The sequence below is a fragment of the Microtus pennsylvanicus genome, chromosome 9 (assembly GCF_037038515.1).
Source record: "Microtus pennsylvanicus isolate mMicPen1 chromosome 9, mMicPen1.hap1, whole genome shotgun sequence".
NCBI classification, from domain to species: domain Eukaryota; kingdom Metazoa; phylum Chordata; class Mammalia; order Rodentia; family Cricetidae; genus Microtus; species Microtus pennsylvanicus.
In genome coordinates, this window is record NC_134587.1 from 75,206,636 (window position 1) to 75,232,833 (window position 26,198).

General features: G+C 40.1%; 1 protein-coding gene and 1 long non-coding RNA gene across 2 annotated transcripts in view; both read left to right on the forward strand.

Annotated features, from left to right (window-relative positions):
• The window catches only part of LOC142857736 (uncharacterized), a 507,050-nt gene that overhangs the window by 348,479 nt on the left and 132,373 nt on the right, over positions 1 to 26,198 (forward strand). The window lies entirely within an intron of this gene.
• Positions 11,155 to 26,198, forward strand: part of Tex15 (testis expressed 15, meiosis and synapsis associated) — a 54,532-nt gene continuing 39,488 nt past the window's right edge. The window contains exons 1-2 of the mRNA XM_075986504.1: positions 11,155 to 11,464; positions 21,185 to 21,260. The gene's annotated coding sequence lies outside the window, so the exon portion shown is untranslated. The remainder of the gene's footprint in view (positions 11,465 to 21,184; positions 21,261 to 26,198) is intronic.

Genomic DNA, 26,198 nt, shown 5'->3' on the forward strand with positions numbered 1-26,198 from the left:
CAAAGGACAAAGGCCAAGGAACATATAAAGGCAGGTCTATCAGAATTATACCTGACTTCTGAGACAGTATGACTGATCTAATGGGAGCTCACCAAGGCCAGCTGAACTGGGACTGAACGAGCATGTGATCAAATTGGACTTTCTGAATGTGGCTGACAATGGGGGCTGACTGAGAAGCCAATGATAATGGCACTGGGATTTGATTCTACTGCATGTACTGGCTTTTTGGGATCCTAATCTGTTTGGATGCACACCTTCCTAGACCTGGATGTAGGGAAGAGGTCCTTGGACTTCCCACAGGGCAGGGTATCCTGCCCTCTCTTAGGACTGGAGGGTGGGGAGTGGGAGGGAAATGGGAGGAGGTGGAAATTTTGAATGGTATTATTATTATTATTATTATTTGCTTTTTCGAGACAGGGTTTCTCTGTGATTTTGGAGCCTGTCGTAGAACTAGCTCTTGTAGACCAGGCTGGTCTCGAACTCACAGAGATCCGCCTGCCTCTGCCTCCCGAGTGCTGGGATTAAAGGCATGAGCCACAACCGCCCGGCTTGAATGGTATTATTAATAAAGCAAAAAATTACAAAATAAAAAAATAAAGAAAGAAAGAATATCCAGTTCTGTGGACTGGGACTCCTGTGCTGGAATGTCCCCACACAAAGGTCATGTGACAAAGTATATCAGGAGGGGTAGCCACTTAGCTTGCCTTTGCTGGACCTCGCTAGTTCTGGCCCCAGGAAAGAGTTCCTGTTTCCAAGGCTATCCTACTGGGAGCATGGACATAAAGAGAGAAATATATGGTGGAGAGCGAGGACTTGAGCTCCATTCCTAGAACCCATGTGTGTGCAGAAGCCAGACATGGCCGAGCATTTTTGGCAATAAAGATGGCAGGTCCCTGTTGCTCACTAGCCAGCCAGCCCAGGTTATTTGACAAGTTCCAGATGAGTGGCAGACCCTGTCTCCAAAACAAAAATCAAGGTGGACAATGCCTGAGAAACAATAACTGAGGTTGTCCTCTGGCCTCTGCATGCACGTGTATAGATATATGCATGCACGTGTATAGATATATGCATGCACACACAGAGACACTAATACATAAGACTATAAAGAGATAAGGTAAAATACAGCTACTATAAGATTACAGGGAAAAAAATGCTACTTAGGTTCACTTTGGCGCCTATGAGGCCAGTCAGAGACCTTGCCTGACGAAATCATCAGGGAATTCAGTCACTTCACCTTTGAGGTGAGAACGGCAGATGAAATATAAGGTAAGATATATATATATATATACACACACACTTAAAAGTGTGTCACCCTTGTGGGTCATTCAGAGCAAGGTCCTGCCAACAGATCCCCGCGGGGACCACAGCTCGGCAGAGGGATTTTAACCATGATGGCTTTAAACAGATCAAGATTTCCCCACTCTGCTCTAGGAAGCTTGTTGTTTCTGAAATAAATCTGTGCATTTTCCTTAGTGTCAGGATTTTCACATCAAGAGAGTTTGAGGAGATGCAGTGGTTTTCAAGTCATAGCAAAGTTGACACTACGGTTGAATTTCCCTAGGGAATTAGAAGCCTGTTTGACTTTCAATTGTCTCTTCTCCATCACTTGGCATATGGAGAAGATTCTAGAAGATTCAAACTGGAAGCTTTCTCGCCAACAAACAGACAGCCACTCCACTGAAGTTATCATTTATCTGGATTTAATTCAACAGTGTTTGATGAACAGTACTCTTTCTATGCACCAATAACTATCTTGAAATTACGGTTAACTGGTTCAAAACTATGAAGACTTCGGTTTATGAAGTTTATAATATGACTCGTATCTTTAACTCCCAACAAACTAGTTTGGGGGCTTTTAGAGAAAATTATTTACCGTTTGTCAAACTTCAGCTGAGGAGGAAGAGTGGAGAAGAAGTAGGCCTTAGATCTGATTCCTGTAGGTTTGAGCTCTCCTCCTTCCACATATTATTTGTGTATATTCAGGAAATTATTTCACCTTTGCCTCAGATTCTTCAATCAAGAAAAAAAAAAGACATGAGTAATGCCACTTTGGGAGGACAGCTGTGACGCTCAGATGAGACAGCGTGATGTAAGGGGCATTTTTCTGATTACATGGACCAAGAACTGTTGTCCCCCTGCAAAGTATGAAAGTCTAAAGGTCAGGATGCTGGGCACCTAATTTCCACACTCAAGAAGCAAAGGCAGGAGGGTGGGGAGCCAGAGCGAAGCCCGGGCTACAGTGAGACCCTGAAACAAACAAGAGCAATGACAAAAATCCATATAGGGCCAGAAACTTTTGCAGTAAAAAACTATTTTAATGCTTTTCCAAGTATGTAAGTCAGTTTTATTTAAACCATAAGGAAGAAAGGTAGGGAGACAGGCTAAGAAATAGGAACAGAGACAACAGGCCAGTATTTCTTGTAAAGATATCCTGAGTTACAACCCAATTAGGAAAACAAACTATGAGGCATACCTAAGAACTGACACTCATCTTTATATATCATTGCAAATTGAATACACTCTCATTTGAAATAGAGGGCAAAGCCCGAGACAGTAAAGAGATTGGGGACCTTTATGGGAAGACAAAATATGGTGTAACATAAATATAAATATTTACTTTTGTGATAGCTATGTGGCTTCTGGCAAAATAAAAAAAAACTTTTGGATCTCAATTTCCAGATTCTGGAAGGATCTTATCAAATATAAACATGACATTTTAGTGTCTGCTATAGGGTTCACTGTGACCTTGACTAAATTCTTGTAGTGACTGCTAATGCTACAAATTTTAGATTATATATTCCCTTTTATATTGTTAACATCTGAGAGCTCTCATACCTAAGGGAAGGAATCAGAGTTAATTTTGGAAATTATTTTTAAGGTACCATAATTAAAGTAAAAATAGAACTTTATAATAGAACAAAATTTCTCCCATTAAGATTAAAGATAAGCCAGGCGATGGTGGCGTATGCCTTTAATCGCAGCACTCGGGAGGCAGAGGCAGGCAGATCGCTGTGAATTCGAGACCAGCCTGGTCTACAGAGCTAGTTCCAGGACAGGCTCCAAAGCCACAGAGAAACCCTGTTTCGAAAAACAAAAAAACAAAACAAAACAAAAGATTAAAGATATAGGGCTTGGAGGTAATTCAGTCAGTAAAGTGCTTGCTTTGCAAGAATGAGGAACTGAATTTGGCTCCCCAGCAAGATGGAAGATTCAGGCCAGGTGGCACATGTCTATGACCCTGAGGGGTTGATGGAGAAACAAACAAATCTCTGGTTTTCTCTGGCCTAATTTTGCTAAACCAGTAAGTTCCGATCTTAGGAGGCAAGGTTAATTTAAAAAAAAAAAAAACTTGACTCAACAAAAACAGTGTGTAGTTAATGAAAAAACCAACGTCTGACCTCCAAATGCATATATATGCATAAACACTGCACACACATACACACACACACACCATACACACACCACATGCATAGACATGCATGAGCACACATACACATACACCACATCCATAAGCACTGCATGCACCTGTACACACACACACACACACACATGCAGACAAACACACAAAGAACAAAAGTATAGAGTAAGAAAAATTGTCATTCTAATAACATGGAAAGAATATATGGACAGGGTTTGGTGAGGTTCCAGCCAGAGAAAATACCATCTTGTTACTTGTTCTTTTTGCTTGTTTTAAGCCTTTTGAGAAAAGGTTTTGCTATGCATTCTAGGCTTATCTCAAACTTGTGATCCTCCTGGCTCTCTGCCCAGCCCATCGCAGATGCCATTTAACAGCACAGAACGTTTCTTGTATTATCGAGGAAAGCAGTAGCAAGGGGCCAGACACATCCTCGCCTTCCTGCGGATCTAACTGAGAAAATATTCAGTGACTTGGCAATAAATATGATGATATCTATAGGGTTTTCATTAAAAATGTTAAGACTGGGAGATGAAAAGATGGCTTAGCAATTAAGAGCACTTACTGTCTCAAAAGTCAATCAAACAAAAACAAGCAAACAAACAAAGAACACGTGCAGCTCTTCTGGAGGACCAACCAGCACACTGATCCCAGAACCCATATCAGGCGATTCATTACTGTATATAATTTCAGTTCTCAGGGATTCAATGTGCTATCCTGGCTTCTTGAGCAACTGTATGTGTGTGGCATTCATTTACACAGACACAGACAACTAAATAGAAATAATAAAAGTAATCATACTTATTATTTTATTTCTCATAGGGCTAAGGTGACTCAGCAGTTAAGAGCCCATGTTGCTCTTGCAGAGGACCTGAGTAGAGTTCCCAGCATTCTGGTATGCCTGGTACGCCAAATGCCAAATGCCTATAACTCCAGATCCAGGGCATCTGTGGGCACCTGCACATACATAGTGCACATAAACTCACTATGACACACACCCATACAAAAAATAAGACCTTTTTTTAATCCTTTAAAATATTAAGCTTATGAAAATAAGATAAAGTCAAGAAAGTGTTCTAGGTTCAGTAAAGAGCCGTGATGGTAAACTATACTGTGTGGTCACAGATGGAATCCTCACTAGAGGACTGACTTTAAACAGTGCTGGGCTAGCAGTACACTGTGACTATGGAGTGTACTGTAAGTTTAATTATTATTACAAGATGTGTCAGAAAATCCTTGCTTTGCAGACGCAGAAGATGAGCAGATACAGTCATGATGTGGCTTGTAACTTACTCGCTCCTATTCCCACAAATAAGGGTACCATTCAGGAATGAAGCAGTCCCTGAAATGGCTCGTGTACTGAAGGACGGCTCCACTTGGGTCCACTTTTATGGGAGGTTCTGGGAACTTTAGGAGGTAGAGACTAACTGGAAGAATAGGCCACTGAGGGGCGTGCACTTGAGGCCTATATCTTGACCTAGGCTTCTCTCTACTCATTTCCTCTCTTCTTCTTCCCTTCCTTCTCGCTTCTTCATCTTGCGTTTTTCCCTCCCTCCCTCCTCTCTTCCCCTCTCTCTTCCTGTCTGCAGTGATGTTCACTGTCTCCTCTTCTATATGTTCTTCCCATCATGATGGACTGAAACCTTGAAGACCGTGTGCTAAATTAAATCTTTCCTGGCTTAGCTTGCTTTTGACAGGTACTTTATAATAGCAATAGGGGAAATGCTAACAATTTTATTATTAAATATTATTATATGTAATAAATATATAGATTTAATTGATAGTTTGACATGACAAACTGTCAACAATTGGTGAGTCCGGGATAAAGGTACCTAGAGATTAGCAGTGTTGTGGAGACTGGTTACATTTTTAAAAACACCTTTTGCAATAGAAATTTCAAAATGGATAGTGAAGAAACAATCTGAAAGACCCCACAGACTGCTGAGAAAAAGAACAAAAGGAGGCGATAAAGAAAGACAAAAATCCTCCCTTCTTCAGCTGTTTTCTTGAACTAATAAACATCTTCGTGATGCAAGCAAACATGTCCGCAAGTGTCTGTCTGCCCCAGGATAATAAAGAGTTGTTGAAGGCAGGAGTGTGGACTCGTCCTTTATACTGTGTGAATATATGTCACTGTGATTGGTTTAACAAAGAAGCTGGCTGGCCTATAGCTAGGCAGGATAAGGTTAGGCAGGAGAACCAGACTAAGAGAATGCTAGGAAGAAGAAGCAGGAGTCTCAGGAGACGCCATGAGATGCAGAGCGAAAAGGACGGGAAGTACACACTTGAGGTAAACGCGCCTCGGGACAGCACATAGATTAATGGAAATGGGTTAATTTAAGTTATAAGAGCTAGCTAAAAGCAAGCCTAAGTTTTTGTCCAAGCATTTATAATTAATAAGTCTCTGTGTAGTTGACTGGGCAGGTAGGACACAGAGGTCACCTTTACCCAGCAAAATTAATAACAAAGACACTGAGGCAGTAATTGAACATTTAAAAAGATGTAAACACAGAGAATTAATTTTGAGTAGCAGTTCTGACCATAATTAAAAACAGAAGATGATAATAATTATTTTTAAGGGAGAAATAATTTAAATAAAATATAGAAGCCAAAATTCCAGATGATATTAACAAATGTAATAAAAATTAGATTAATTTCTCTAAGTGCAGGACTAGAAATTAATCGACAGTATTTTCATTTGAGTCGATGTAGTCTATGTACATATGGTCTATGTACGTTTTAGTGTTATTTTGTTAACAAACATGTTTACATTATTACATTATTAGTCCTCTAAAGGAAAACAAAAGAAAATACTGCATGCATACCAGAAGACATAAAGGAACTCTATTTCAGTTGACATAACACTAGCCATTACACCAAGACTGTAAGTTTCTCTCTACAAACGGACAAGGCCCCTTTGCTGAAGACAACACCTACACAAATCATTGAATATGGAGAAGTCGCGCAGATGACACCATAGCACCTTCAGCCCTACATCCCAGTGTCTTTGGTACAGGAAGGTGCTCTGCAGCTGCCAACGTATGCTTGGCAATTGCATTTATTGATTTAGCTCAAAAATTATTTTGGAAAAATACTTGTGTGTATGTGTTGGGTTTTTTTGTTTGTTTGTTTTTGGTTTTTGGTTTTTGGTGTTTTTTTTTTTTTTCGAGACAGGGTTTCTCTGTAGTTTTGGAGCCTGTCCTGGAACTAGCTCTTGTAGACCAGGCTAGTCTCGAACTCACAGAGATCCGCCTGCCTCTGTGTGTATGTGTTGTATGTATGTGTAGTGTAAGCATATGTGCTTGTGTGTGTTGCTCCTGTGTGTGCACGTGGAGACCAAAGAAGGACGTGGAGTACACTCCTCTGTCATTGTCTGCCTTCTTCCCTTGAGATACGATCTCCTGCTGAACTTGGAGCAAGGCTGGCAGCCAGCAAGCTCCAGTAATCCTCGTGTCTCTGTCTCCTGAGTACTTGGATCCTGAGTACAGTGGCACGGACCACAAACAGTTTTTTTTAATGATTTATTTATTTATTTATACAGTATCCTGCCTGTAGGCCAGAAGAGGGCACCAGATCTTATTATAGGGGGTTGTGAGCCACCATGTGGTTGCTGGGAACTGAACTTAGGACCTCTGGAAGAGCAGTCAGTGCTCTCAACCGCTGAGCCTTCTCTCCAGCCCCCCGAGTTTTTTATATAAGTGCTGGGAAATCAAACTTCTGAAGCAAGCCCTCCTACCCTCTAGGCCATCTCTCCAGTCTGGAAAAGACTTTTTAATTTCCAAATGATTTAGACGGGTATTTTTCTTCTGTTCTTTATCTTTCAGATTAATTTTTAGCATGGGCAGAAAGCTTGGTATCCGCAACTTTGTTTTGGGAAAATTATTGGGGTTCATTTAGTTGTGTTAATATTTATCTTTTTCCTTTTATTGAAAATATTTTTTCTTCATATAATAATATATCCTGACTATGGTTTTCCCTCCCTCTACTCCTCCTAGTTCCTCCCCACCTCTGCCCATCTGGACTCACTTCCTTCTGTCTCTCATTGGAAAACAAACAGGCAGCCCAGAGAGATAGCTCAGAGGTTAAGAGCACTGACTGCTCTTCCAGAGGTCCTGAGTTTAATTCCCAGCAACCACATGGTGGCTCACAGACATCTGTAACAAAATCTGGTGTCTTCTTCTTTCTGGACTGTAGGGACACATGCAGGCAGAACACTATACAAGGAGAAGAAAGAGAAGGAGAAGGAGAAGGAGAGGAGAAGGAGAAGGAGAAGGAGAAGGAGAAGGAGAAGGAGAAGGAGAAGAAGAAGAAGAAGAAGAAGAAGAAGAAGAAGAAGAAGAAGAAGAAGAAGAAGAAGAAGAAGAAGAAGAAGAAGAAACAGGCTTCTAAAGGGATAATTATAACAGTATAATATAATATGATGAAACAAAAACTAACACATTGGAATTAGACAAATAAGGGGAAAGAACCCAAGGAAAGGCACAGGAACCAGAGGCCCACTTATTCAGAAACTCAGGAATCCATGAAAACACTAACCTGAAAGCCATAAGATATATGCAGAGGACCTGGTGTAGACCCACGCAGGCTCTGTGCAGCATGCTTCAGTCTGTGTGAGTTGATATGAGCACAACGGTAAGCTATTCTGGTCATCTGTTTTGGGTGATCTTTGACTATTAATCCACAACAATGTCACAAAAGCAGTATATATGTGAGGATATACTGGAAAAGACATAATTTAGATATCAGGCAGAATGAGCTAGGGCCAACATGAAATGTTATAATACCAATGAGAATGGCAAACAATTTGAAGCTTTTGAGCTGTTTATTCTGGAATTTTTTATTACTATTTTAGGTCAAAGTGAACTAAGGAAACCGAAACAAAAAGGTTATTTTTAATAAAGTGAGATATCATTTTTTAAAAATAACATCTAGTGTTCCCTGCCAGAAATAAGTAATACTTGTTGACTGTTTAAAATTTAGAATCACAGAAAAAAAAACCCACAAGCCGGGCGGTGGTGGCGCATGCCTTTAATCCCAGCACTCGGGAGGCAGAGGCAGGCGGATCTCTGTGAGTTCGAGGCCAGCCTGGTCTACAGAGCTAGTTCCAAAAGCTACAGAGAAACCCTTTCTCAAAAACAAAAACAAAAAAAAAAAAGAAAGGAAGAAAAAACACAAAGGAAAAAATGACTATCATCTAAAAATTTTATAATCAGGGACTGGAGAGATGGCTCACCAGTTAAGAGCGCTTGCTGCTCTCCGAGAGGACCCAAGTTCAGTTCTCAGCATCCATGTCAGGCAGTTCACAATACCCTAGAGCTCCATCTTCAAGGGATCTGAAGCCCTCGTCTGGTCTCTGGGAGCAGCTGCACTTACATGGTGCGTGCGCACACACACACACACACACACACACACACACACAAAATAAAAATAAAAACAAATCTTTAAACTTACAACACACTGATGAGGCAGGGCAGTGGTGGCGCACACCTTTAATCCCAGCACTCGGGAGGCAGAGGCAGGCGGATCTCTGTGAGTTCGAGATCAGCCTGGTCTACAAGAGCTAGTTCCAGGATAGGCTCCATAACCACAGAGAAACCCTGTCTCGAAAAAAAACAAAAACAAAAAACAAAAAAACCACACACTGATGAGAACTACTTCCCTATTAGTGGAACCATCATTCTGATTTCCATATAAATTGCATTTAGTCATGTTTATTACAAATTCCAAAGCATGATTTTATGTTTGCCTATTAAGTGGACAATCATATGTATTCCATCTGACTTCCTATCAACATTATTTCATGAAATTCATGAATGCTTTTGCATCTAGCTACATTCTGCTTCTATTACTCTCAAATATTTCAGTGGATGAACAAGTTATAGCTTTTGCTGACGGATATTTTAATTGCTTCCAGTATTTGGCCATTACGAATAGGTATGAATTGTATTGCTATAAAATTCTCATCCAGGTAAATGTGCTATAAATTTCTAAGAGTATTATTGTTGGGTCCCCTAATCCTGAGGTTTAGAATGAGGAATAACAGCCATGAAGAAGAAGACAAGAAATAAATTTGAAACATTTATTGCCAAAATAGATTATTAATGGGAACAATTAATGGCGTTTAAAATAATGTCTAGAGATACAAAATGTATAGGATGACAAATATAATAGTTCTTAGTGTTTATTTGGAAGGGTGTTAAGATCTGATAAGTTCTTATCAGGTTAAAGTGAAGTTAAGCGTCTTCACTCAACTGAACTAGAGTGAAAGACGCAAACATTTCCATTTTTATATAGCTAAGATGTTCCCACATAGCTTAAACTTTGAATCCCGGTAAAGGCAAAAGCACGATATAGGCCAAATGTTAAAGCACCACCTCATGCCACGCTTCATTCCATTGGTAAAATAAACTTCAATTTTGTTTTCTAATGAAAGATTGTTGAAAGATTCCTATGTACAATTTTTTGAGCCCCTCGTCTCAGGGTTTCTGCCGAGGCATGGTCAGTAACTCTCCTGTCATCTGTAACTGTGAAGTTAAAGCTAAGTGACCAGAGTGGAGGACCTGGATTCTGTGACCCACAGGAGCCTCCCATCAGGTCAGTATGTAAGGGAGCATTTCACTTCCTGAAAGCACGGAGTCTTCTAAGAACGCCATTGTTTCGGAACCCCGGAACACAAATGTATTTGCGGCTGCAGGCTTAGGCTTTATGTAAGCAATCCTGCTCGCTGGAGGCTCCAAATTCAGATCCCAGCACCCATGTTAGGTTGAAATCAATCGCCTGTAACTTCATCTTCAAGGAATCTGCAGCCCTCTTCTGATCTCTGTAAGCACCTGCACTCATGTGACATACGCACAGGCACACATACAAAAATAAATCTTTTTTTGTTTGTTTGTTTGCGGGGACTGGGGCAGGGGAGGTTGAGACAGGGTTTCTCTGTAGCTTTGGAACCTGTCCTGGAATTACCTCTGTAGACCAGGCTGATCTTAAACTCACAGAGATCCTCCTGCCTCTGCCTCCGGAGTCCTGGGATTAAAGGCGTGCGCCACCACCAAGACAGCGGAAGGACACGTTGGTAAAAAAGAGCCCTGTAGCCTCATTTCCCTTTCAACCCTGTCCCTCTTGTTGAAAAGAAACTGGATGCCAGTGATAGCATTCCTTCACTCGGTGGGCCTACTGTGTGTGTCTTGACCTCTGCTTCCCACCACGCCCTACTCAAACCCCGGGATGTCTTCAGGTTCCCCCTACTGCGCGCAGGCGCAGGCAGAGCCCCGCCCCTGGCTCCACCTCTTCCAGTGCATGCTGGGAGGTATAAGAGACGTGGTCCGACGCGCTCGTGCGAGAGACGGCAGAGAAGCTTGGCAGAATTCTGTTCCCGCCGAGAACTGAGTTCTGAGGAGCCGAGGGGGCAAAGGAACGCCAGGTTTGTGAGGGACTGGTGGGCGAGGGCGGGAGTTGGGGTGCAGCTAGCAGGTTTCAGGGTAAATTGTGGACGTGGGAGATTGTTTTGTTTGTTTTTTGGCTTTTAATTTAAGAAGCCAGAGCTCCCGGTGTGGACCCGGCTGGCCTCGAACCCGCGACTCCCTCCACAGGGTCGAGCGCCGAGCCCGCGGCGCCGCCGGAGCTAGGTGTGAAGAAGTGCTTTCGTGCTAGCTCCCCGCCGGCTCGCTCGTTCCCACGCTGGCACCGCGGGCTCCAGGCCCCGAGTTTCGACGGGCGCTCCTCTGCGGCGGCGGCGGCCCACCTGCGCGTGCGCACGTGGGCGAGCGGAGCCGGCCCGAGCGGAGCGGGCGCCCCTGGCTGGCTTTTCCCTGGCGGTGTCCCCGGGTCCCGGGGGGGCTGGGCGGGTCTCACGGCGGCGCCGCCCACGCGCTCACGAGGCGGGCGAGGGGTGTCCCCAGCTGAGCTCCGGCTGCCCGCGGTCGCGCTGCAGGAGCCGGTGGACGCCGTCGGACCCAGGGAGGGAGGGAAACGGGGCTGTCGGGGCCTGTCTCCTGCAGCAGACCCTGCTCGCCTGGTGCTGTGACCAGGCAAGGGCCGAGCGGAGCTTTGGTGAGTGGGATCGCCTTGGGGGTCTTTGCCTTGAAGCGTGGGTCCGTTCTTTGGATACTACCATATTGTCACCTGAGCGTCCTGTGTGGATGGGAGAAGAGCCTACTCGGGTATCTTAAATCCCAGTCGCTTCCCATCTGGACCCAGATCCTCTCAGTTTCTTATGTGGTCAAGTTTTGGCCGGAGAGGGGAGCGGAGGTGTTTAGGCAGTGAAGGTAAAGAAAGGCTGAGGTTGTTGGCGACTCCAGCTATTTGAAGATGTCACAGTGCCCTCCTGTTGTCAAAGTGTGAGCTGCTTTTGCAGTGTACAGACTGTGTGTGCTGTTGGGCGAAGAGGGATGAATACCTCCTCAGGGTAGAAAATAGAATGCCAGAGAATTATTCATTGTCTGTTTATAACTTTGAATTTCCTTTTTTGCTAGTTGTGTAGAGGGATAAAAGCAGTACACGCTTTAAGGATTGTGCTACTCAGTTCACTTTTCGAAAATAATTGTATTTATTGGCTGTGTTTAAAAGCTTTCACGTTTTACATGATATTGGGTGGCTGGTGAGAGAAAAAAAACCAAAATGAAAAAAAGTTACATTACAAAGACCGGAAAAGCCTCCAGTTTTCATTTAAAATTAAGCCTGGTGTGGTGGTACACGACATTAATCTCAGCACTCCGAAGGCAGAGGCAGGTGGGTCTCTCTGAGTTGGAGGCCAACCTGGTCTACAGAGCAAGTTCTAGAACAGCCAGGTCACATAAAACTACAAGTAACTCATTTTCTTTTTTTGAAATGTTTAACCCTAGGAGCTCGTACTTTAAGTTACCGTATTTTATTTTTACAGTTCAAAATATTAAGACATTTTACACCTTTCTTTACTCAAGTGATCCCTGGGTCTTTTGAATTTTTTTCCTCATTGTACTAACTAGTCTACTTGGGCATTTTCAAGTATAAAGTTATGTTTTATTTTCCTAAGGAATGATGAATGGCACCTGGACCATAAGTTCTTTAAATTGGGGTAAGCAGCCATAATTTCACAATACTGGAAGATAGATGTTAGAAAATTGGTGGGATTTGGCATTTTTGTTTTGATTTTTGCAAATGTTCTAATTTAGTATCCTTTTGCTGTGTTCTGATTTGACTTTCACCTTTATGTCAGGATGTTTGTCTTTCTGGCCGATGACTTAGTAATTTGAAGCACCAGAATGTGACCTGTTAGATGTATGAAAACATTTCTCCAGTCCCTGAATGTTCTGAGATTGTGGTTAGTTTTGCTGAAAATCTATAAAGTACTTATATTAAAGATGAAGAATGGCCTCCTTATTTTGACCAAAAATGGACTTCTTGTTCAACTGGTATTTCTTGAACTCCGGTATTTTATTCATGGATTTGATGGGTTTAAAAATGCTTTCCCAAGAGTACTTGGCTTTGCTTTTGCTTCTTTATACTTAGCTTTTTGAAGTTAGTTTAGTGTATACTTTGTTAGATTGTCAGAAATTAGTGTTACAGACAGCTTTATGTTACTAGGTAGGGTGGAGTTAGGACACAAACTAAGCACAATTCAAACAGTTTAAAACCCATATGCATATAAGTGAGTTGTAATAAACAAAGTCTTTCTAGTCTGTTAGCAATTCTATATCCTGGGAATGTGTAATCTACATCATGCAAAGCCTTTGTGATTGCTGCCCTTTGAAATGAGTGCTAACCGCTCTGGAGGGGTCTGTTACTACAGCGGAGGCTTTGCTGCAGGAGAGCTCTTACCAGTGTAACTGACTTGAGGCAGACAGATCCTTATCAAACTTAGTTCCCATTTCGGAGAACTTTGTCCAATGCCTATTAGACCCAAGATAGACGAAAAATACTTTTACCCTCTAGGTTTTTCTGATAGGTGGAACATACTGTACTTCAAACTGGAAAAGACTTAGGAGCATGTCTTGTCAGGATACAAATCAGAGCTGTACACACTCATTCACTCGTGTGCCTCAGAGAGGGAAATACTTTCAGCCAGTGAACTTAGAACTTCTTTTATACGCTTGTTAGCACTAGTGGTTTTATAAACTGAGCATCAAGACTAAAGTGAGAACGTCTTCCTCCAGTCTTGGTAAGGTGGAAGTTGGTGGTTCCTTTTTTGCAGGGGGTGGAGTGGTGGTGCTTTTCCTCACCCACTGTAAGGATTGTGGTCCTGTGGACCTATTTTGTTATGTTTTCTAAGAGAGAATCAAAGTTTTCTATTACAAAGAGCCATGGAAAGCTGTTACCAGTAGGTTCAACAAAGAATTGAGAGCTGTGTGAACACAGTGACAAAGGTTATGACATGTGTTGGTAACAGGTGGGCAGAAAGCCCAGCAGAGCCTGTTTCTCTTGAGGGTCTGCTCTGTAACACTTCGTCCTCCCATATATGAAGCAAGACCTATCTGGGATGAGGGTCTTTAAAAAAGGGACTGGCTCTCTTACTTCGTGGCTTGCTTTGGGAGACAGGATTTCTGGTTTCTGTGACTTAGTCTGGGGGAAGAGGGGCTAGTTCCTATGAGCTGCTTCCTAGAAGAGAGAATGGGAGATGCGATCACAAGAGGTCAGGAAGAAACTTCTCTTTTGAAGCCTTCAGTCTCAAGTTCAGAGTATTTAGAAAGTCAGGGTGTTGCCATACAGTGGTGTGTTGTTTCCTGAGCCCCCAGCAATACAAAGGCCTCTAAGATAATGTGTGGATTGTGTTGATTTTTGTTAAGGTAAAATGTATGACTTTATCCAGATCCTCTAAATCAGTGGTTCTTAACGTGTGGGTTGCAACCCCTTTGGCAAAACTCTACTTCCAAAAATATTTATATTACGATTCATAGCAGTAGCAAGATTACATATATGAAGTAGCAACAAAATAATGTTACTGTTGGGATACACCACATCATGAGGAACTGTATTAAATGGTCGCAGCATTAGGAAGGTTGAGAGCCACTGCTCTAAAGGGTGTGAGACCCTACCCCTCCCACCAAAAGCAATAGAAGCGAAAGAAGTTGTTTTAGGAGTCATTTCAGTGTATCTAGTGTCAGAGCAAAAGTCACAATAGGCTGTGATTGACAACCTGTGACTGTTCCCACTAGTGCGTACTTTACCTTGGAATGACTGTGTTCCCTGGGACAGTGTTCTGTCTCTCCTGAGGCTGTCAGAAAAAACCTTGATGAAAAAGACATCTCAAGTTCACTAATCATTTTAATATAAGATTTTAGCAATAACAGTGAATGAAGAACTAAAAGGTATAGAAGCAAATATTTCTCAGTACTTATAAAGAGGTTGCGGTAATTTTGTGCCATTCATCCACCAAATGAAGGATAGACAGAACTCATTAAATTAAGAATAAAATAGTTGCTTGTGTAAGTAGAGTAAAAGGGAAGTAGTAGTGAGAGAAGTCTTAACCCAGTGAATTTACAATGATGTTGTTTAACTTGTACATCCTGAGCAGTGTGTGGTGCAAAGTCACAGTTGGTCGAGGACTAGAACTGAAGTTAACATCCAAAGGACCAACTTTAGAGAAAACTCTACAGATCAGTCTTTCTCTATGGTGTGTCTTTCATGTCCATCCCAGTCAGTTAAATCTCTACAGTCTTTCTGTGCCTCTCTTTTACTGACTGAAATGGAGTCAGGTAGACTCTTAAGGCAAATGAATGTAAATGATGTGAAGGAAAATTGGTAAATGGTGGACTGATACCTTTTCAAACTGAAACTCATTCAAAATATTTTAAGTGACCATTCTGCCTTGTTCATGAGAAGGACATAAAATTTGGTAAAGATTAAGGAATTCTAATGGTGTATTAGTGATTTTTTTTCTAAACATTGAAGCCATTACGAAGTTAAAATACTCCTTTTTTTTTTTGCATATGTGTGGAGGTGGGGTATCTTAGTCATACCTGAGGGTACACATCTGCAGTTTCAAAACTCAAAAGGCCAAGGCAAGAAGATTGCCAGTTCAAGGAAAGCTTGGACTATAAAGGAAGATTATTTTGAGAGAAACGGGGTATGGAAGGATGCCCTCATTGGTAACTTCTCGGGTTTTCAGCAGACTGAATGGTGAGGAACATTAGTGGCTAGACTACCGATATCAAGCTGTTTAGAAAATGAAACCACTATTTCATTTTTTTACCTAACACAGAAAGATAGCTTAACATTAAAAAATGGAGAAATACCTTGACTGGCTAGAGCGACTCTGTACACAGGACATGCTAACTACATGGTCAAGGCCAAGAAGAGTGTAAGATGTGAAGGTTTTGTTGTGCTGCCAGGCTGTGCAAGGTGGAAAGATGATAAACTACTTAATAAAGCCCAAACTGAATCCACCCTGCTCATCAGATGAAAATTACGCAAGGAAGGAACTGGGAGTTATTGTAAGTCATGGGAGTAAGATTAGTAGCTAATTCATCACAGTATGACACTTCTTAGAAGACATTAGGGAAATCCAGAGAAATAGATGATTAAAGATGAACATTAAAGGCAAATCTAGAGAATACATTTAACTAGAAAGCAGGTGGTAGAGGAAAGGTCACATCAGTGTTGGTCGGCTCTCGTTAGAAATTTGTCACCTGATTAGTGATTTTTTTTTCTACAATGATTAAAATGAATTTTTGGATTCTTAGATGTGACAGATTTCAGAGATAATTTTGGTATTGAGGAAAGTACCTTATGTTCTCTACAAAGATTAAGTAAACTCTTGTTACTGTTCTTTTCTTCTAGGAGTTTTATGTTATTCCCTTGAAAATTCTGTCATTATCTTTAATCATTTGATTATTTCTTTGTATTTCCCTAATGTCTTCTAAAAAGTGTCATAACCGTGATGAATTAGCCACTAATCTTATCCCTGTGCCTTACAATAATTCCCAGTTCCTTTCTCATATAATTTTCATCTGCTGAGCAGAGAGTGCGCTTACTTTGGGCTCTATTGATTAGTTGATCATCTTTTCACCCTTCACAGCACAGCAAACCTCACACTTTATACTTTTCCAGTCCTTCTAATTTCTAGGGCCTTGATTAAGTAGCTAGCTCTGTTTCTATCTATTTTGAGGTCTTCATTCTCTGTTCTTAACCAAGTTAGAGGGATACATTTGTAATTAATACTTGGGCTCAAAAATAAAATAATGCTAATACACAAAAAGTAGGTGATATTTGTTGTGGAATAGGTGCCTGTTATCCTTTGCTGCTCTACTCCTTGGTAGACTGGTTGTGTCAGCTGAGCTGGGTGGAATTTGTCCATTCAGTAAGGTTGGAAGAACTAGCAGTAGAGGATTGATAGATGAACTTAGGTGTTTTCTTGCCTTTCTCTGAAGGCTGGGTGACTTCTGGGTCTGTGGAACTTGATCTGTTTTTACCTAAGGTTGTAAACTCCAAAGGGAAAGAAATGAAGGGAGTCGTAATCCTTGGGGACCCCTTAACGTTAGTTATTCCCCTGATGAAAAGCAGCTGGACTGAAACTACATTTTCCCATCACCTAGACTCTTGGGACAGATGTTAAGCATGTTAAATTACATTTAACTTTATTCTCATTTGACTTATATAATTAAGGTGCTTAGACCTGAAGGAGAGCCAGTCCTAAAAGTTTTAAGGGAAATCCATCCTTACAGTGTGCAACATTAAAACAAAATTGAAACTTTTTCATCACTACAAAATTGTGGAAATGACTGAGGATGAAACACGGATTTATTGCATTACTAGTGTGCTTCTTCGCTATAAAGAGCTTATTGCCTATGTGTTCTGTACATACATGAAAACATGTATGACATAAATGAACAGCTGTTAAGTTGTGTAGATGTGGGGCTGGAGAGATGACACAGGTCCTGAGTTCAATTCCCAGCGACCACAAGTTTGCTGGATCCATCCTATGATGTAAGATCTGGAGGTCTGTAGATTTAGACTGCAAACAAGTTCTTAGGTGATGCTGTCACCCAGGGATTACTGAATACTGCTGCCTTTAGTAGTCTAAACCTTTCACAGAGGATTGCCTGATGCAGGAGGTTTTATTGCTGTGCTAGTTAGGTCCCAGGGCTTCCATAACCAGTGACTATGAAGTGCTGTTATGTATCATGCAAGATCCCCCGTTTTGGTAGTTCTGGGAATTGAACTTGGGGCTTCACACATGCTGGTTAAACACTGCCACTAAGCTATATTTCTAGCTTCCAAATAGCATTTTTCTCTAATTTTGTGCCTTTATATATTTCAAAGGTATCTATTAATGGGTTTTCTTTCATTCAGCATGAGATATCTTTAAAAACTGATTTGAACCTCATTGACCTAAGTAGTTGGATCTAAGTAGAATCCACACTTGACCTTATGCTTACTGTGCCAACTGCTTCCTCTACTTCCCTTACCCTTCTTACCTTATACTTAATTTTTCTAATATAATTCTATTCTTAAATAAATGTTGTGTGTTTATGATATGTTGATGTTTTCTGTTCTTTTGTACAACTTTGAAAAGGAATAGGAAATACACATACAGACAGGAAGAAGGTGTTGATGAGCTTAGGCCATTTTATCCAGTGGTAGGTTTTATTTATTTTGAAATAGCTCAGGCTTGCCTGGAACTCACAATCCTGTTATGTCAGCCTCTAAGGAGTGTTGAGAGTGTAGCTGTTTCACCACCACATTCAGCACATGTTCATTGTTGTTTGCTCTTCCAGAACGGGACATGTGTGAATAGATAACCAAACCGGAACTGTCTCTGTTAAAACCTGTAGGTTTTTGTTGCTTTGATGTAGCAGTATTCCTGGTAGGTAGCTGCTTTTTCCTGTCCAGGAATTTTGTTTGTCATTCTTCTGCCATTCCAGTTTTACAACTTTATATGACCTTTAGTGGCTAGTTCTTACCCATGTTTACCGTACAGTTTTGAAAGTGGTTCCTAGTGTACAATTACCCAAAGTGTAAAGGTTGTTTGTGAATCTTCATTCTCATTACATTTTTTCTGATCAACAGCACGTGGTCTAGCATGGGCTGGATCCTACTTTGTGTTACCATTGCACATACCTGGAAATCTTTTTCCTTGGTGGCAAATTTTCAGCTCTCTTTGAAGGGTAAAGGCATGCTTCGTGAAACCCACTTCGATGTGTTTGCAAGTATTGTGATAGAGCGTTCTGTGTCACTGTCCCACTGCAAATGGGGAGATGCATTTCTTTGTGGACCTCTTCCAGACCCAAACTGGAAAGGAAGAGCCATCAAATTATAGTTATGTATCACATACAATTAGTACTAAGTATTTTATACTATTATTAATATCCTCTGTGAATGACAGTGAGGCTTGGACTGTTACCAAATTCTTCAGTACTTCTGATTCCCAAATTCTGTAGCATTTTGGTACTAATTTTTCTTTTTTTCTTTCTTGAGACAGGGTCTTATGTAGTCTGGGTTGTCCTCAGGCTTGGTGTGTAGCTAAGGATGGCTTTGAATTACTGATCGTCCTGCTTCCGCCTCCTCAGAACTGGGAACAGACATGAGATACCATGCATGTCTGCCCTGGCCTTTTGCTTTCATACGCCAGTTCTTTTTCTTAATACCATAGTACATAACTACAACTGCCCAATTGTTTCTTCTGTTTTCATTTTTACTTTTTTTTAAGATTTTTGAGCACCTTTATTAAAAATTCTTGAGTAGAGCTTTGGCAAAGTAGTAAATTAGAGTCTAAAAAGAAATAGCAATTTTTTTTTCAAAAATTTATCTACAACATTTGCATTAAATACCCTTCAATTTTCTTGAGTGGTTTAACTTGAAGAGAACTCTAGGATTTTCGGTAAGTCTCAAAGATTGTTTGATATTTCATTAATAAAAAATGGATTTCCTTGAAGAATGTATAATATTCTAATAAATTAGTGTACTGTACATTTTATCTTAGTTGGCAGTGTTTGTTATTCTGACTTTAAATGTAAGTCAAAATTGTCTCATTTCACAATAGCATAAAGCTAACTGTAATATATCTTTAGGATAGAAACTAATCACGGCTGTTTAATGTTTGTTTTCATGGTACAGTCAATCCAAATTAAGGTTTATATTCCCTTGCATAATATTTAAGGACTAGATTGGGATAGTGTAGTGCTTTAGAATCCAAACTAAGGCAGCAAGCTGGACCTGAAATTAAACTTGCCAGAGTTTAAGCAAGTTCCTTAAACTTTCTTGGTCTTTGGTGTTGTTTTTGTTTTGTTTTGATTTGATTGAGCTATATATTTTTCTCTGCTCCCCTCCCCTTCTGCCCTTTCCCATGGTCCCCATGCTCCCAATTTACTCAGGAGATCTTGTCTTTTTCTACTTCCCTTGTAGATTAGATCCATGTATGTCTCTCTTAGGATCCTCATTGATGTCTAGGTTCTCTGGGATTGTGAATTGTATGCTGGTTTTCTTTGCTTTCTGTCAAAATCCACTTATGAGGGAGTACATATGATATGTATTTGTCTTTCTGGGTCTGAGTTACCTCACTCAATATAAAGTTTTCTAGATCCATTTGCTGCAAATTTCAAGATGTCCTTATTTTTTTCTGCTGTGTAGTACTCCATTATGTAAATATACCACATTTTCTTTATTCATTCTTTGGTCAAAGGGCATTTAGGTTGTTTCCAGGTTCTGGCTATGACAAACAATGCTGCTATGAACATAGTTGAGCCCATGTCCTTGTGGCACGATTGAGCGTCCTTTGGGTATATACCCAAAAGTAGTATTACTGAGTCTTGAGGTAGATTGTTTCCTAATTTTCTGAGAAATCACCATATTGACATCCAAAGGGGTTGTACCAGCTTGCGTTCCCACCAGCAATGCAGAAGTGTTCTCTTTTCCTCACAACCTCTCCAGCATAAGTTGTCATCAGTGTTTTTGATCTTGCCCATTCTTAAAGGTGTAAGATGGAATCTCAGAGTTGTTTTGATTTGCATATCTTTGATGTTGATATTTCCTTAAGTGTTTTTCAACCATTTTAGATTTCTCTGTTGAGAGTTCTCTGTTTAGGTCTGTATTCCATTTTTTTTTATTTATTATGTATACAATATTCTGTCTGTGTGTATGCCTGCAGGCCAGAAGAGGGCACCAGACCTCATTACAGATGGTTGTGAGCCACCATGTGGTTGCTGGGAATTGAACTCAGGACCTTTGGAAGAGCAGGCAGTGCTCTTAACCTCTGAGCCATTTCTCCAGCCCTGTATTCCATTTTTTTATTGAATTATTTGTCCTTTTGATGACCAGTTTCTTGAGTTCTTTATATATTTTGGAGATCAAACCTCTGTCCAATGTGGGGTTGGTCAAGAGCTTTTCCCATTCTGTAGGCTGCTGTTTTGTCTTGTTGACTTGGTCCATATTTTGTCTTCTATCATAGAAGGTAAAGTGAGGTACTAATATACAAAGTATATACACCATGCATAGCATGTATAATAACTGTTTGCTGTGAATTTGTACTAAAGTAATAGTACTTGATGTTTCGTAGTTTTCCTGTATGTAAAAAACACGAGAGCAAGCGTGTCAATGTCATCATGTAATTTTGTTAGAAGTTGCATAAATGGTGGGCTCTGATTAGCAGATGAGACTATGAAAGAAAAAGTAAGAAAAATGTAATGAAAGAAGAAAAGGAGTGGAGGGATTTGAGAGAGAAAGATGCAGACACAAAAATGAGTAAGAAAGACAGACATCAGAAGAAGAAAAAAGCAATGACATGGACAATAAAGAAATAATTCTGGGGGAGCTTTTTACCATATTTTCCAACATCCTATCTTTTTCTCTTTTAAATAGCTGCTCCTTTATGGTTCTTCATGTGTGGAATGAGTCCTGATCATAACTGTATGATACTAAATACCCTTGCAGAGTGGTAAGTATTTCAAATAATGACTTTGTTACTGTTACTTAAGTTTTGGGATGAATTTTAAAACTTCTTTAATTGATTGGTTCTTATTTATAAATAGATTTTCAGTAGAAGACACATGAAGGATATGTTAGGAAAGTATATTAGGATACTTTCAAAGTAGATGGTAAATATTTATTGAGTTCTGTCTTAGTCCATTTAAGCTGCTATAATATCCCTTAAACAGGGTAATGCGTAAACAGAAATACACTTCTCGGGTGTGCATGGTGATGTGTGTGTGTGTGTATATATATATATTTAAATAAATACATTACTAAAGAGGCTGAATCAGAAGGCTCTGGAGTTCAAGGCCAGCCTTGGTTACATGAAGAGATGCCTGCCTTTAAATGTGTATTATATATATCCAACAGTTCTGAGAGCTGAGCTGTAAAATCCAGAGTTAAAGCAACAACAGATTTCCTTGTCTGAGCAGCTTTCTCATAAATGACATCTCACCCCATCCTCACCGGGTAGAATAGATTTCCCTAGCTCTCTTGGGTGTTTTTTAAAGTAGCATTAATCTGAGGCTAGAGAAGATCACTCAGTGGTTACTGTTTGTCCAGAGAGATGACCCAAGTTGGTTTCCTACACCCATATCAGGCAGTTCACAATTGCCTATAACTCCAGTTCCAAGGGGATTTGATGCTGCAAGGCACACACACACACACACACACACACACACACACACACACACACACACACAATCAAGACAAAATAAATCTTTTGAAACAGATAACCATCTCATTTGATGAAGCCTCTGCCTGCAGACCTAGTCGTCTTACTCAATACTATTACATCAATGGTTAAGCTCAGCATACAAATTTGGGGGGGATATAGTCAGACTACGGGATATACTTAATTTCATAAGGACCTGTATTTTGCATGGGTAATAGAAAAAAATGGATAAAGAAAGTTACATAGAGAAAATTGGCCTATTTATAATAGCTAATTATAATTATCATTAATATAAGAAATAACATTCATAAACTCAAGTTGGTATGCTGGTTCTGCTTAGGATGTTTGTGGTATGTAGAGTTAGAGTTTGCCCTTGGACACACTATATAAATAGGAGAAGAAAATATTTTGCAGTCAGATTTCTTCTTAGATTTATTTATCTTCTGTGTGCAGACCACAGAGCATGGGAAGGTCAGAGGGCAACTTGCAGGGGTCAGTTCTCCTCTGCCCAGTACCTTTATCTGCCGAGTCATCTCTCTGACACTGGTTTTATATTTTTAATCAAAAGCAATGTTGCAGAATTTTGTTCACTCACATGCTGATTAAATGAATTTTAAATATTTGATTAATTCTACATGTGAAATTCACTATCGGGATGGAAATTGAACCAACTGTTGGTAAATAGAAAAAAGTACTATAAAGCACAGAGAGGAATACTCAATTTAAATACATTTAGCTGTTGGAGAGGTGGGAGAGAATTGGAGTTGGTTAACTTAGGAGGACCTCCACTTGAATATAATGTTTGGCTTCTCATATGTCATCCCTATATGTGGACCCATAGAGCCTGAAAGTAGTTGGAAGGGTGATGAGGTTGCTGTCAGAACAGCAAACTGTCACAATTTTCAACTATACAACTTACAAAGCACAGATGAGAAGATGAGCATTTAGCCAACAGCAGAGTCAGGACAAACTCCTGTCTGCTTGTACAGAATGCATTCTACTAGATTTTAAATTCTTTCAAAGAATTTTAGACAGTGACCTCCCCTCCCCCAGATTCTATCAGTAGCTGATAGTTGAGCTTGGAAGTGTAGTAGTGCTCCATAGGCCCTTCCATGATCCCTGTTTATTGATGGGTCCAACCTTGTATATATAACCTGTAGAATGTAGCCACAGCTTAATCTTTTAAACATAAATAAAACAAGGGTTAACAAAGCAATACGAGTCTCTCAAGTGTCACTGAAAGATTGAAAAAGGCCTCCCATCACTAGTTGAACAGACATTTGATAGTCACTTATTCAGTTATATATTTACCTGGAACATTATACTTTACACACGTGTTTTAGTCTGAGCCTTCTTTTCTTTGTCATGGAAACTATAACCTTTCCCTGTAAACTTGCTGACTAAGGGTCAGTGAACCCTGCCCATAGGCGATCATCTGAAAGTCTCTGCTTTAATGCATCTTGGCTGGTTTAACAAAATACCACAGATAGGGCAATTCTAAAAGAACACAGATTTGCTTTTTATAGTTGGGAAGTTAGAGAAATCTTAAGCTTCTTGAAGAAACGGTGCCTTGATGAGGGACACATCTTCGCTCATACTCTGTCCTCGCTGTGAAAGGTGCAAAGGAGGTCTATGGGATGATTTTTGTTTTCTTTCCCGAAGGCATACCCGTCAAGACCTAATTCCTTATAAAGGTCCCATCTCTGCAGTCTGACATTACCTTTATAATTTACCTCTGATCTTGAGATCTTGAACCCATTTCGGGTTAATCCTGAACACACTTTAAAGTCCAGCTTCATTCTCCATGTGTAGATAGCTAGTTTTCCTGGCTTTGTTTATTTCAAAGACTGCCCTCAGAAATGGGTTTGGCATCTTTGTAGGACATCTTATTCCATATGCATTGAAGGTTGATTTTGGACCTCTTGATGTAGTTGATTGGTCTAGATGTCTGCCAGGCTCCAAAGAATATAAAATTAGGGAAATAAATTATTAAATAGCTATATGTGTATATATTATGTGTATATAATCATATACATACATATAATGAAGAAAACAAAGCATTGTGAACAAATAACTCAGACAAAAAAGAACAGATTTATATTTACTAAAATTAAGATGGTAGCATTACCAGGTGCAAGTACATTTAGGGTCAGTGAATGCTTCCTATGCAAACCTAATGACCTCCATTTGATCACTGGAACTCAATGTGGAAGAAAAGAACTGATGCCTGGAAGTTGTCCTCTGACCCCTACTTCCATGCTGTGGCACAAGTGTGCCCACACAGCATAGTACATACATAACATGCACACACACACACAAATAGTTTAAAGATAGATTTATTTTACATTTAAAGAAAAAGCAGCATTAGGAGGCAGGGAAATTGGGTTTAAGGTCATCCGTGGCTACAAATAGAGTTAGAGGCCAGACTATATAAGACCTGGTCTCAAAACGATTTTCTTTAAAGAATCAAGTGTATCTCATATAAATGAAAATAGTAGTAATGAAAAAATTCTAAGCTCATCAGTTTGTGGGTGATCTGACTTACTAAAAGATAAAGACAATTGCCGTTAAGTATAAGACTTGGGTTCTAGCCTTAGGACCTACATGGTGGAGAGAAGATCAATTCCTGAAACTTGTGCTGTGACCACACTATTCGTGCACGTGGAACTTGTACATACATGGGGACACATGGGTGGGGGATAAATAAATGTAATTTAAAATTCTCAAAAATTTATTATTTGTATTTTTGTGTATGGATATGAAACTGCGTGAGGTTTTTTTGTTTTGTTTGTTTGTTTTTCCAGACAGGGTTTCTCTGTGGCTTTCAAGCCTGTCCTGAAACTAGCTCCTTAGACCAGGCTGGCCTCGAACTCACAGAAATCCACCTGCCTCTGCCTTCCGAGTGCTGGGATTAAAGGCATGCGCCACCGCCACCCTGCGAAACCTAGTGGGTTCATCTGCATTGCATGCATGTGTCCTCCAAGGCCAGAGAATATAAGGTCTCCTGGAACTGGGAGTTACAGTTTTGAGCTACCTTGTGTGGGTACTGAGACCTGAGCCCTGCTCTTCTATAAGAGTAGTATGTGCTTTTAACTACTTAACCATTTTTCCAGCCCTATAGTTTAAATTTGTTTTTTTGTTTTATTTTTAAATATTTATGTATTTATTATGTATACAATATTCTGTCTGTGTGTATGCTTGCAGGCCAGAAGAGGGCACCAGACCCCATTACAGATGGTTGTGGTTGCTGGGAATTGAACTCAGGACCTTTGGAAGAACAGGCAATGCTCTTAACCTTTGAGCCATTTCTCTAGCCCCTTAAATTTGTTTTTTAAACTCAGTAGTCTGGCAGATCCACTGAAGAAGCCATGAACTAGATTTTAGATAGGAATTGGGGGCTTAGAAACATTAAGGGAAAGGGTAGATATTTGAACGTAAGTACCACAACAATCAAGGTTTCTTTTAATAAACTCTTTTAATAAGAGTTGTTTATTTTGTGTGTATATGTGCATGTGTGTTGTGTTTGTGTGAAATTGTACATAAGCAGTGAGCATGTAAATTCCAGAGTACCGTAAATATGTGGATTCCAGAGCACAAACATACAAGAATCAGTGCTCTCCATCCACCATGTAGGACCTGGGTATTGAACTTGGGTTGTCAGTCTCAGGAGTAGATAGCCATCTGTTGAGCCATCTCACCAGCCCGTCATAGCTTTTAAAAGATGCTAAGTCTTGCAAGAAATCCTATCAAATACTTTGCCTAGAACATCATAATAAATATGAAATTTCAAAGGTAATATTTTAAAAACTACCAGAAAAAAACAACCACAAACTAATGACAACTAAATTGGAAATGATTAGAAACAAGGTCTTATTACGTGTCTTTTTTATGTGTTCTTAGATTCAGTTTACAAGTATTTTATTGAGAATTTTTTCATCTGTATTCATAAGGGGAATTAATCTATAATTCTCTTTGTTCTTTATGTGGTTTGGACATCATGATAACTGTAGCCTCATAAGACAGATTGAGCAATGTCCTTTCTGTTTCAATTTTGTGGAATAATTTAAGGAGTTATTGACATTAGGTCTTTGAAAGTCTGGTAGAATTCTGTGCTAGAATTCTAACCCTAGGCTTTCCTTTTTTTTTTTTTTTTTTTTTTTTTGGTTGGCAGACTTTCAATAACTGTGTTATTTCCATGGGGGCTATATGTGTATTTAAATTCTTTATTTA